The sequence below is a fragment of the Phyllostomus discolor genome, chromosome 2, assembly GCF_004126475.2.
Source record: "Phyllostomus discolor isolate MPI-MPIP mPhyDis1 chromosome 2, mPhyDis1.pri.v3, whole genome shotgun sequence".
Lineage (NCBI taxonomy): Eukaryota > Metazoa > Chordata > Mammalia > Chiroptera > Phyllostomidae > Phyllostomus > Phyllostomus discolor.
The window spans coordinates 174,045,661-174,055,242 of record NC_040904.2 but is presented as its reverse complement, the minus strand read 5'-3'; the positions used below and the strand labels follow the sequence as shown (position 1 = coordinate 174,055,242).

At 38.9% G+C, this 9,582-nt stretch overlaps 1 pseudogene; it reads right to left on the bottom strand.

The window, feature by feature from the left end:
• Positions 1-335: 335 nt before the first annotated feature.
• Positions 336-9,582, bottom strand: part of LOC114513810 — a 36,963-nt pseudogene continuing 27,716 nt past the window's right edge.

Genomic DNA, 9,582 nt, shown 5'->3' with positions numbered 1-9,582 from the left:
ACTAGAAGAATGGCATTAGTTATAATCAGGTTTTTTTTACATTTATTGATTTACTTATAATCCATCATCAAATATACAAAACTTATTTGGCAGTGTTTGGTAGATTTCTTTTGATTGCTCTACTGAGAGATGTGAAAAATCATTTTTTCAATAATTTCTGCACTTTTTATTGGCCTCCTGCCCCGCCAAGGGGTGCCCCCTTCTGCAGCCTTCACCACCTCAGAACTTTGCTGTCATTGTCCTCAGATACCACTTTATTCCTCACAATCTGAGGGGGGATCTTTTTTCTTATTTACATATTTATATTTTTAGTTGTATTTTTTTCCCATTACCATTTAAGTGGCTGTTGGGTTGTTGTCCAGGGTATCACCAAGATTGAAGTCCTCCCATTCTTTCAGTAGGCGGTGATCTAAGCCTCCAGCTTGACCTTGATATTCTGCAGTGCTTCTGCCCCTTGGCCAGGCGTGGCCCCTCTGCCTGGGTCTGAGCCAGCTCTGACTCCAGGTGCAGCAGAATCCCACTGAGTTCTTACCTCAGTGGTCTGCGAGGTGACCACTGTGGTGCTCTTTTCAATCTGCTGGGACCAGTACTTGTCTAGCTCTTCTTGTTTCTTTTGAGTCAGCTGGTTGTAATTGGCCTTGGTGTCTGCCATGACTTTGTGGAGAACCTAAAATTTGGGGGCATCCAACTCCATGGTCAATCCAGAGTTGGCAATCTGGTTTTGTAGACCATTTACTTTGTACTCATGGTTTTTCTTCATGACGACCAGCTCCTCCTTGAGAGCCTCAATCTCTGTCTCCAGCTGTAGCTGAGTGATACTAGTGTCATCAGTGACTTTTCAGAGCCCATTGATGTCATTCTGCACAGACTGGAGCATGGCCACATCCATCTCATACTTGACTCTGAAGTCATCAGCAGGAAGAGGGGCATTATTGATTTTCAGGGTAGCACAGGCATTGTCGACTGAATTTGCAAAGATCTGAGCCCACACGTCCTTGAAGGTCTTGAAATATTGTCCCCAGTCTCTGACCTGAGGTTCCTTCTTTTCCAGGTATTCCCAGATTTTGCTCTCCAGTCTTTGATTTTTAGCCTCCAGGCTTCTCTCCCTCTCCAGGTAGGAGGCCAGGAGATCATTCGGGCATTGCATAGTCTCCTTCTCGCTCTGGATGCCTCCTATGTCTGCCAGACCCCCAGCCATCCCACAGCCAGGCCCCTGGGCCTTCAGCTGCTCCGAACACTGGTGGAGTGGGACACAGAGATCTGGGAGACTGAGTCCAGTGTGCCTGCATAGATACTGGCCATGTGGCTGGCTGGCCAGACCCAGTGGCTGGGCGACTTCACAGAGCCCACGGTCTGGTAGTTTGTGGAGAAGCTGGAGTGGCTGCTGAAGCTTGTGTTCAGAAAGAAGCCAAGATTCAGATTCAAGCAGCCATCTAAAAAAATCACTTTGATAGCAAAATTATTTTAAAATATAAGCTTTGGGATTTATTGGCAATAGATGTTGTTTATGGCTCATTTTATCTCTATTCTGTATAATTAACTCTCAGATTTGCTTCTTTCAAACTTCTAGCTGGCCTTTTTGTTTGTCTTTTTCTTCTCTCCCTCTCTCATTCCCTACTCTTTCTTTTTTTTTTATTTTTAGAAAAACTAACAACCATGATGAATAAGAGAAGGAAAAAGTGAGATTAGTAGTATTTTTCAAGTTAAAAAATGGTAATTTTATGTATTATTGTCTACAAAGGATAAAATATTGTAAATCCTTGTAAAACTAAGAAAATTTACAATTACTTATATCTTAAAATGACACCCTAAAAAGCAGATTTGAAATTAATCATGTGTGGCTTACTCCCTACCCCATATCCTTCTACACTCTTTTTCTTTAGCTAAAAAAAAAATAGAAATAATGTATTTTTCAAAGATAACTATTTTTTTAAGTCAAAGAATTCAGAAGGCAGAAAGTGAAGACCAATAATACCTCTTCCCAAGCCCCAGGCTTTGTTTCATTTCCTAGAGGCAACCACTCTTAGTTTGTTGTTGTACATCTTGTGGTCACATTTATACCTATTTACAGTAATTATTTACCTTGGTTCCTTGCTTCATGGATCTGCTATGAGGTGTGAGGAATTTAGCTTACTTGTACTTCCACTTTCTAAATGATAGCATCAGCATTAGTTCTCCTTGAAATAACACACTTGAACTCCCTGCTTGCATTGACTTGTGCGACATTAGCCACCTTCTGCTGTGAGAGATGAAGAACTTAGTACACTTACCCTATCCATCCTTCCAGCTTTCCTCTTTGATTATCTTTAGTTTTATTATTATTTTACATTGTCAATAATTATAATAATTATATTTTTACTGTGATATGATTATTCATATACTCATATTGCAAGTATGGCTTATTTGGCTTCAATTTGTAGAAAGCATGGAAGAATTAAATCACTGTAGGACTCATAGTGTAGTGTGTGATTGGAATCAAAGAAAAGAGGAAACCCACTCTTGTGTCATTTAAATTTTGCCAATTGAAAGGAAACCTTCATTTGTCTAAATATGATGAACCATTTTAACATTTCTAGCTTCCTTCACTTCTTTTGAGTAATACTTAAGGGCTGGCATTTGTTATGCACCAATTTGTTTTGTTTTGGGGTTATATATTTTATGATTTTATTGTCCAGCCTGGATTACTGTCATTTATGATGTAGAGGTGGTATGTTCTTTAAGGTGTTACATGTAAAAAAACCTCTAATTTTTGCTCATATATGATTGATAATTTGGGTAGAGAATTCTAGGTTAAGTAACTTTTCTCAGAACCTATCTGAGCATACTTATGGAACTTGGGTCTCTTAGTTCTTTTACTTCTCCAGTGATCTTGTCCTTCACATCATGCCAATCACTCACTTCTGTGGCCTTAGCTTAAACATTGTCATGACCTCAGACATCCTACTATCCCACTGCCACCATCTTTCTAGCTAAAAATCTGTACCTGAAAACTCCTCAGCCCCATATGGACCTCCATTCTATTGATTCTACAACATTTTCACTGTCCATCATTTCTGTCTTCACTTCTTATTACCCACTTTAGATTCTATGGTCTATTGTAATACAATATATTCCTTGCCTTGCTTTCCTTTTAGTTATTTCTGACAGAACCCCAGTTATAGGTCAAACTGAAATCATTTCTATTCATTGCCTGTCCCCAAGCAGCAGGCTGGAGAAAAATCACATAATCATTCTAGTCACTGTCACATTAAATTCATGACCACTCATTCCATGGGGACCTCCATATGGCACTGTAGTAAACCACATTTCCTTAGTGTACTACCCCCTACTCTTCCACACTCCCAAATAACTCTTTCTCCCCTTTGTTTTTCTTTATAAACTTTCAACTCCCTTTATATGCCCCACTTTCAGGTGGTTACTGTGCTGATGATACTTTTTCTCTAGTTTTCAGCACTGTTAGGTTTTATGCTTTTGAAACCACTTACATCTCTTTTAGAGAGAAAGAGAGAGAGAGAGAGCAGATCAGTATACCACTCTCTTCTATTCAATACTTTTATCTCCTCACGAATTTTCATATTTCATAATGTACTCCATTTTCTTATGAAAATTATTCACCATATATATTTTTGCCATAACTGCTCAGGGTTACAAAATGTACTATTTTTATAAAATCCCTCATTTTACTTTATGAATCTAATGGGAAATGCTAGATCCAAGAATCCTAAACAACAACAACAACAACAGGAATGGAGATGCTTCATTTATTACCAAACATTTACTGAGTGTCAGCCAAGTTACAGACCTAATGAAAACTCTGAGATGGTAGAACAACAACAAAAATGGACAACAACAAAAAGTCCCAAATGTCAAAGCCCAGTGAGAACATCACAATCTAGTACGTCAAAGCATTCATGCTCAACCACCAGTTCAGTGATACTGAAAGTAAGAACAGGCTTTTTTATGTTGAATAGCAATAAAACTATGAGAAAGACTTTTAAGGATATGCAGGGTTAAATGAGTTTGTTGAGAAAATTTGAGAAAATACCTGAGAGTGAGGTAAATTATCTTTTACTAGAACTTTGGGTTTATGTTAAACTTTTTTTAAGTAAATAAGGGATAAAGTAAGTGATACTATAGTGATTTAAAAACATGCCCACATGTTTTTGACACCCCCTCCCTTCCAAAGTTGGAGCCTAATTTTCCTCGAGGAAAATTAGGGGAGGAACGCCAGTTGCTTTCCTCTGGCTTCTAACAACTAGAATGTGATGGAAGTGACTGTGTGTGACCTGTGAGTCTAAGTCATAAAAGACATTGCAGATAGGACCTGGTTCCGTTTTGGATCATTTGCTCGGGGAGACTAGCTACCTGTGGAACCATGAGGACACTTGAGTCTGGGACTAGGCCCACACGGAAATTGAAGCCTCCGGCCAAAAACCAACAACAACATGGCAGCCGTGTGAGTGAGCTGCCTTGGAAGTGGGAGCTCCAGCCCAGTCAAGCCGACAGATGACTGCAGCCCCTGTGGTCTCTGACTGCCGCCTCCTAGGAGCCCCCAAGCCAGACTGCCCAGCTAACCGGTTCTCCAATTTGCTGGCCCATAGAAGCCGTGGAGATAAATCTTCATTGTTTTAAGTTACTAAGTTTTAGGCTAATTTGTTATCCTACAGTAAATAACTGTATCTAAGTTGAGGTTTATTAAATCAGGAATTGAAAAAAAGAAATAAAAATGAAATTCTCATACCCAGATAGTAAATTCTAAAAAAGGTAGGGAACTTACTAGTTCTTGTTTACATTATAATTACTTCATTATTCTTTTCTGAGTGAAATTAATTATGAAAAAACCTACTTAACTGTTAGTGAAAGAACAAGAATAATTTTTATTTAAAAAAGGAAATCACAGTTTTATGTTGTATATAAAACTGGATTATATAACCTCTTTTGAACACCTCCCCATGACTTTGTTAGTTTCTGTTAATGTATACTCATAAGAATATTAAGCTGCTAACTAAAAAGTACTTCAGTAAACAACTTCCATGAGAGAGTTTTTTACTTAATGAACAATGCATAGACTTACTTGTCATTTGTACAATATATCTACCATGGAGTAGAATTGTTTTCATGAATAGGATTTGCATAACTTTACTTACCAAGAACTGGAGAGATATAAGCCCCGCTCCCACATTAGACTCCTCCTGCCCATCTCTTCCCAGCTAAGATAGCTGGGAAGTGTATGGCATGCATGAGGAAATGTCAGAGTATGGACAATCGCCAGGACAGGCTGGTTTTCTAAAGGACTTGGACAATGACCAGCTTTAGTTTTATAATAAAGTACATGGATTTTTCTCTTAAAGGGATTTGTACAAGGAAGTGGTTTAAAGACTTTTTTGATGTTAGAAATAGTACATACCTATGTAGGTTATTATGTGTTATATTTTAAATGGACTACTGAGTAAACATACTTTCCCACTTGGAATTCCTACAAAGATTAAAAAAGAGTTTTCTGAAGAGGTTTTAGGAATATTACAAAAATCCATTACAAGAAAAATGTAAGATAATAAGAACTAGTTGAAACACCTGCATTAAAAGAGCAATGTTGTTGAATAATTGTGAAATTTTTATTTTGATCATTATTTCTTTAGCTATTTAAATAATTTCATATAAAATATATATGCATATGTTTACCTCATGGAAACAATATCAAAGACAAGTCAGACATGAAAGATAAGTAGTCATTGTAAAAAAAGTAGCAACATGAAACAAAAGTGAAGGGGAGCTTATGGATTGAACTAAAAGAAGCAAAAGCATATTTTAGAAGAATTATTGGGAGTTTTGATGTCAAGGTAGGAAGAAAGTAAAAGATAATGTAATATACTGATATGCAATTATTCTAAAGGATGGAGCTCTAAGAAAGAAACCAAATTTATGTGTATCTAGGTTAAAAAGTATGACTGGGTCCTCCAAAATGAAATAAGATTTGTAAAGGCAATGTTGTGGGATGGGAAGACTGTGGCCTCTGGAGCCACAGTGCTGGGGTTTGAACCTTAGCTGTTACTGTTATTTTTTTTTAAGTTTCTGTGCCTTAGTTTTCTGATCTATAAAACAGAATTAATAAAAATGTGATTTCATAAGATTGTGGGAAGGATTGACATAAAAATGTATAAAGACCTTAGAATAGTGTCTAAACATATAGTAAGCACTTTATAATATGAGCTATTATTATAATATTACTGATATCAACAACACTAATAATAATATAAAAGGAAAATTCTCCAGGAACAAACTAGAATGACATCCCTGAAGGAACCCAGATCCAAAAATCTACTGAGAGTTGGCCTCTCACAGAAGAACACGGAGTGTTGGGTTAACTCAACTGCTGAGGGATTAAAGGAGTTAACACATTGCAAGGCCAGGTGGCTCCCGTCAAGGGCACAGAGAGACTCCTGTGCTGAGACTGAGAAGAAAATGGAATTAGAAAAAAGGAATACTGAGCTTTAATTTTTTTAAATTTAAACTTACAAACTGAAGGAGACTTGACTTTCGGACTTCATTTTCTTTCTGGGAATTTGATACTGGGAGCAGAAGATATTATTCTAGTTCATAACCAATATCTGGTAAGTATTTGAGCTAGTGGTTGAGCATGGAAAATAGAAAAGAAATAGAAAATTGAAAAGAAAATGAGTATTTTGCTTGCAGGGGTGTTCAACCGGCGGCCCATGGGCTGCATGGGGCTCAGGATGGCTGTGAATGCAGCCCAATGTGTAATAGTAAATTTACTTAAACCATTATGAGATGTTTTTGTGACTACATGTCACAATGTATTTAATGTGTGGCCCACTCTTATTCTTCCAATGTGACCCAGAGACAGCAAAAGGTTGGATACTCCTGGGAGTGTACCATGTCTATAGAGTTAATGAATATCTCATTCTAACCAATTTCAGAAAGCCCTGAGAAGTTCTTGGCAGATTTTGAGCAATGAGGTGACATTCCATGACTGAGGTTTTGAAGGCTCACCCTGGCACGGTATGGAGAAAAGAATGTAGGGAGGCAGGGATAGAAGCAGGGTAGAGGCTGGAAACCAAGCAGATGACAACTGCAGTAGTCCAGGTGGAGAGATGGTGGTGAGAAGTCAGAATTCAGAAGATATTCTACACATAGAGTAACAGGTTTTCGGCTAATCAGTTGTGGTATGAGAGACAGAGATGAGTCTCAGGTGACTCCAAATACTGGATGTACTGTTAGGTAAAAATCTAGCCCTGGCTGGCGTAGCTCAGTGGATTGAGCGTGGGCTGGGAACCAAAGTGTCCCAGGTTCGATTCCCAGCCAGGGTACATTCCTGGGTTGCAGGCCATAACCCCCAGCAACCGCACATTGATGTTTCTCTCTCTCCCTCTCTCTCTCTCTCTCTCTCTCTCTCTCTCTCTCTCTCTCTCTCTCTCTCTCTCTCTCCCTCCCTTCCCTCCCTAAAAATAAATAAATAAAATCTTTAAAAAAAAATCCTTGCTAATTGTACTGGTTTGAATACTATCTCCTAAAGGCCATGCCTACCTGGAACTTCAGAATGTGACCTTATTTGGAAATAAGGTGTTTGTAGATAGAGTCAAGTAATAATGAGGCCACACTGGATTAGGATGAGCCCTAACCCAATGACTGATATCCTTATAGAGAGAAATTTGGACACAAAGACACATACTTAGAGGGAAGACACCATATGAAGACGGAAGCAGAGATTGCAGTGATGCAGCTATGAGGCAAGAAACACCAAGGATGGCCAGCAGCCACCTAAAGCTAGAAAGAGGCAAAGAAGTGTTCTTCTCCAGAACCTCCTGAGAGAGCAGAGCCCGGTAGAGACAGCATAGGGACTTGGGCCCAGAATAGAAAATACCAGGTAGCCGGGAAGCCAAGATAAGACTAGATGGTCAGATGGAAGGAGGGATAAGCTGACCACAAAAATGTCACCACCCCTCCACTCTGTGCTAAAAAATGCAGGGATAGCTGATTTTATCTCCCTTCTCACTGCTTGCTTAAAGCACTGACTAGCATGTGCAGTTGATCAGGTTTGACCGCCACAGGACCTTGCTTGGGTGGCAGTAATGAGCAGTCCGCCATGTTGCCCCCACAGGGCAGGCCCGGACCTAGTTGCCAGGCTAGGCAGCTGGAAAGGGTGGTCACCAGACTCAGAAATGGGAAATTCCACACGTCCACCTTTTCAAAAAGCCTCATTTCAGGAAAGCTCATTTTGCCCCCAGTTTATCAAGCAGCCAAGCAGAGCCAGCCCCACAGCCAGCTCAGAGGGCTTTCATCTCCTCTGTGCTGCCTCCCTTGTGCTCTAGCATAAGCTTAATAAAATCTGTCTACAAATTTCACTAGGGTTTTCTCTCCATATCTATCTTGGGGAGCCCAAGAACCCCAATGTAACATGTTCACAACTTAATTTCAGAATTCTAGGCTTCAGAACTGAGAGAGAATACATGTTCTTTAAACCACCTAGTTTGTGATAATTTGTTAAGGCAATCCTAGAAAACTACTACACTAATTAGGGTGAATAATGGGATTTTGTTTTAATTGCTTTCCTGGAGGGCTAAGAACATATTCCCAAGAGTGCTGAGCAGTAGTTCCTGTTTTTAATTTTCTTTTCATATGCTTAGATTTCTTACTGATTGGTGCCTTTGTGTTTTCTTACTGGTTTGTATGAGATCTTTTATAAGAATGGTTTAAACTCAAGTTTACATTTCCTGTAATGTAGTAAGGTAGAGTAGGTATGGTAGTTTTTTTCAAACATTTCAGACATTCTGTTCTTTAAGCACAGATTTTCAAAAGACAAGACATAGGTATTTTGAAAAGGAATGATAAAGTTTTTTTTAAAAAAACTCTATTACTCATTTTATCTGCATGTTACTATAATATTGGAATGCATAATTACAAAGATACTGCTTTCAGTAAAACAAAAAAAAAAAGATTACTAGGGGATATGTATCATTTCATACACTAAACTGGCAGGTAAATGTTACCTGTTCATGGAAAAAGGTGGCTGTTCTTGTGGTTTCTGTCCTATCTGTATAAAAGAGGCAGAGGAGAAGAGAGGATTTCAAAATTTTTGGCTTGTAGAAGAATTGCTTCAAGTGCCAGCCTGGGTGTGGCCACGAAATGCCAGCTGGAACTCAGCTGGGAACAGAGATTGTGTGAGCTGGACGGGGACAGAGGCTGAGCTGGACTAAGCTTTGGCATGGCACAGGGTCTCAGGACACTGGCCCTGCTTCTGGGCCCAATGAAGACAAGGCTGGGCCTTGTCCACTGTGGCACACACACAGGTGAGATCGCAGGAGCCTGGGGGCAGTCATTTACTTCAACCCCAATAGATCTTACCACTGCACCAGAAAAACAACAACAACAACAACAACAAACTGAATCTGAACAGAGAATTTTTGGAATGAACTCTGAATTTAATAAACTAAATACAAATTCTTCATATGTAGTACATGATATACATTTCAATAGCATGTAATTTCTTTAAAAACTTTAAAAAGTTGCTGTTTAAGTATGAATACGGTTTACATTTTTTTCTGATTAGATGCATTAAGCTAG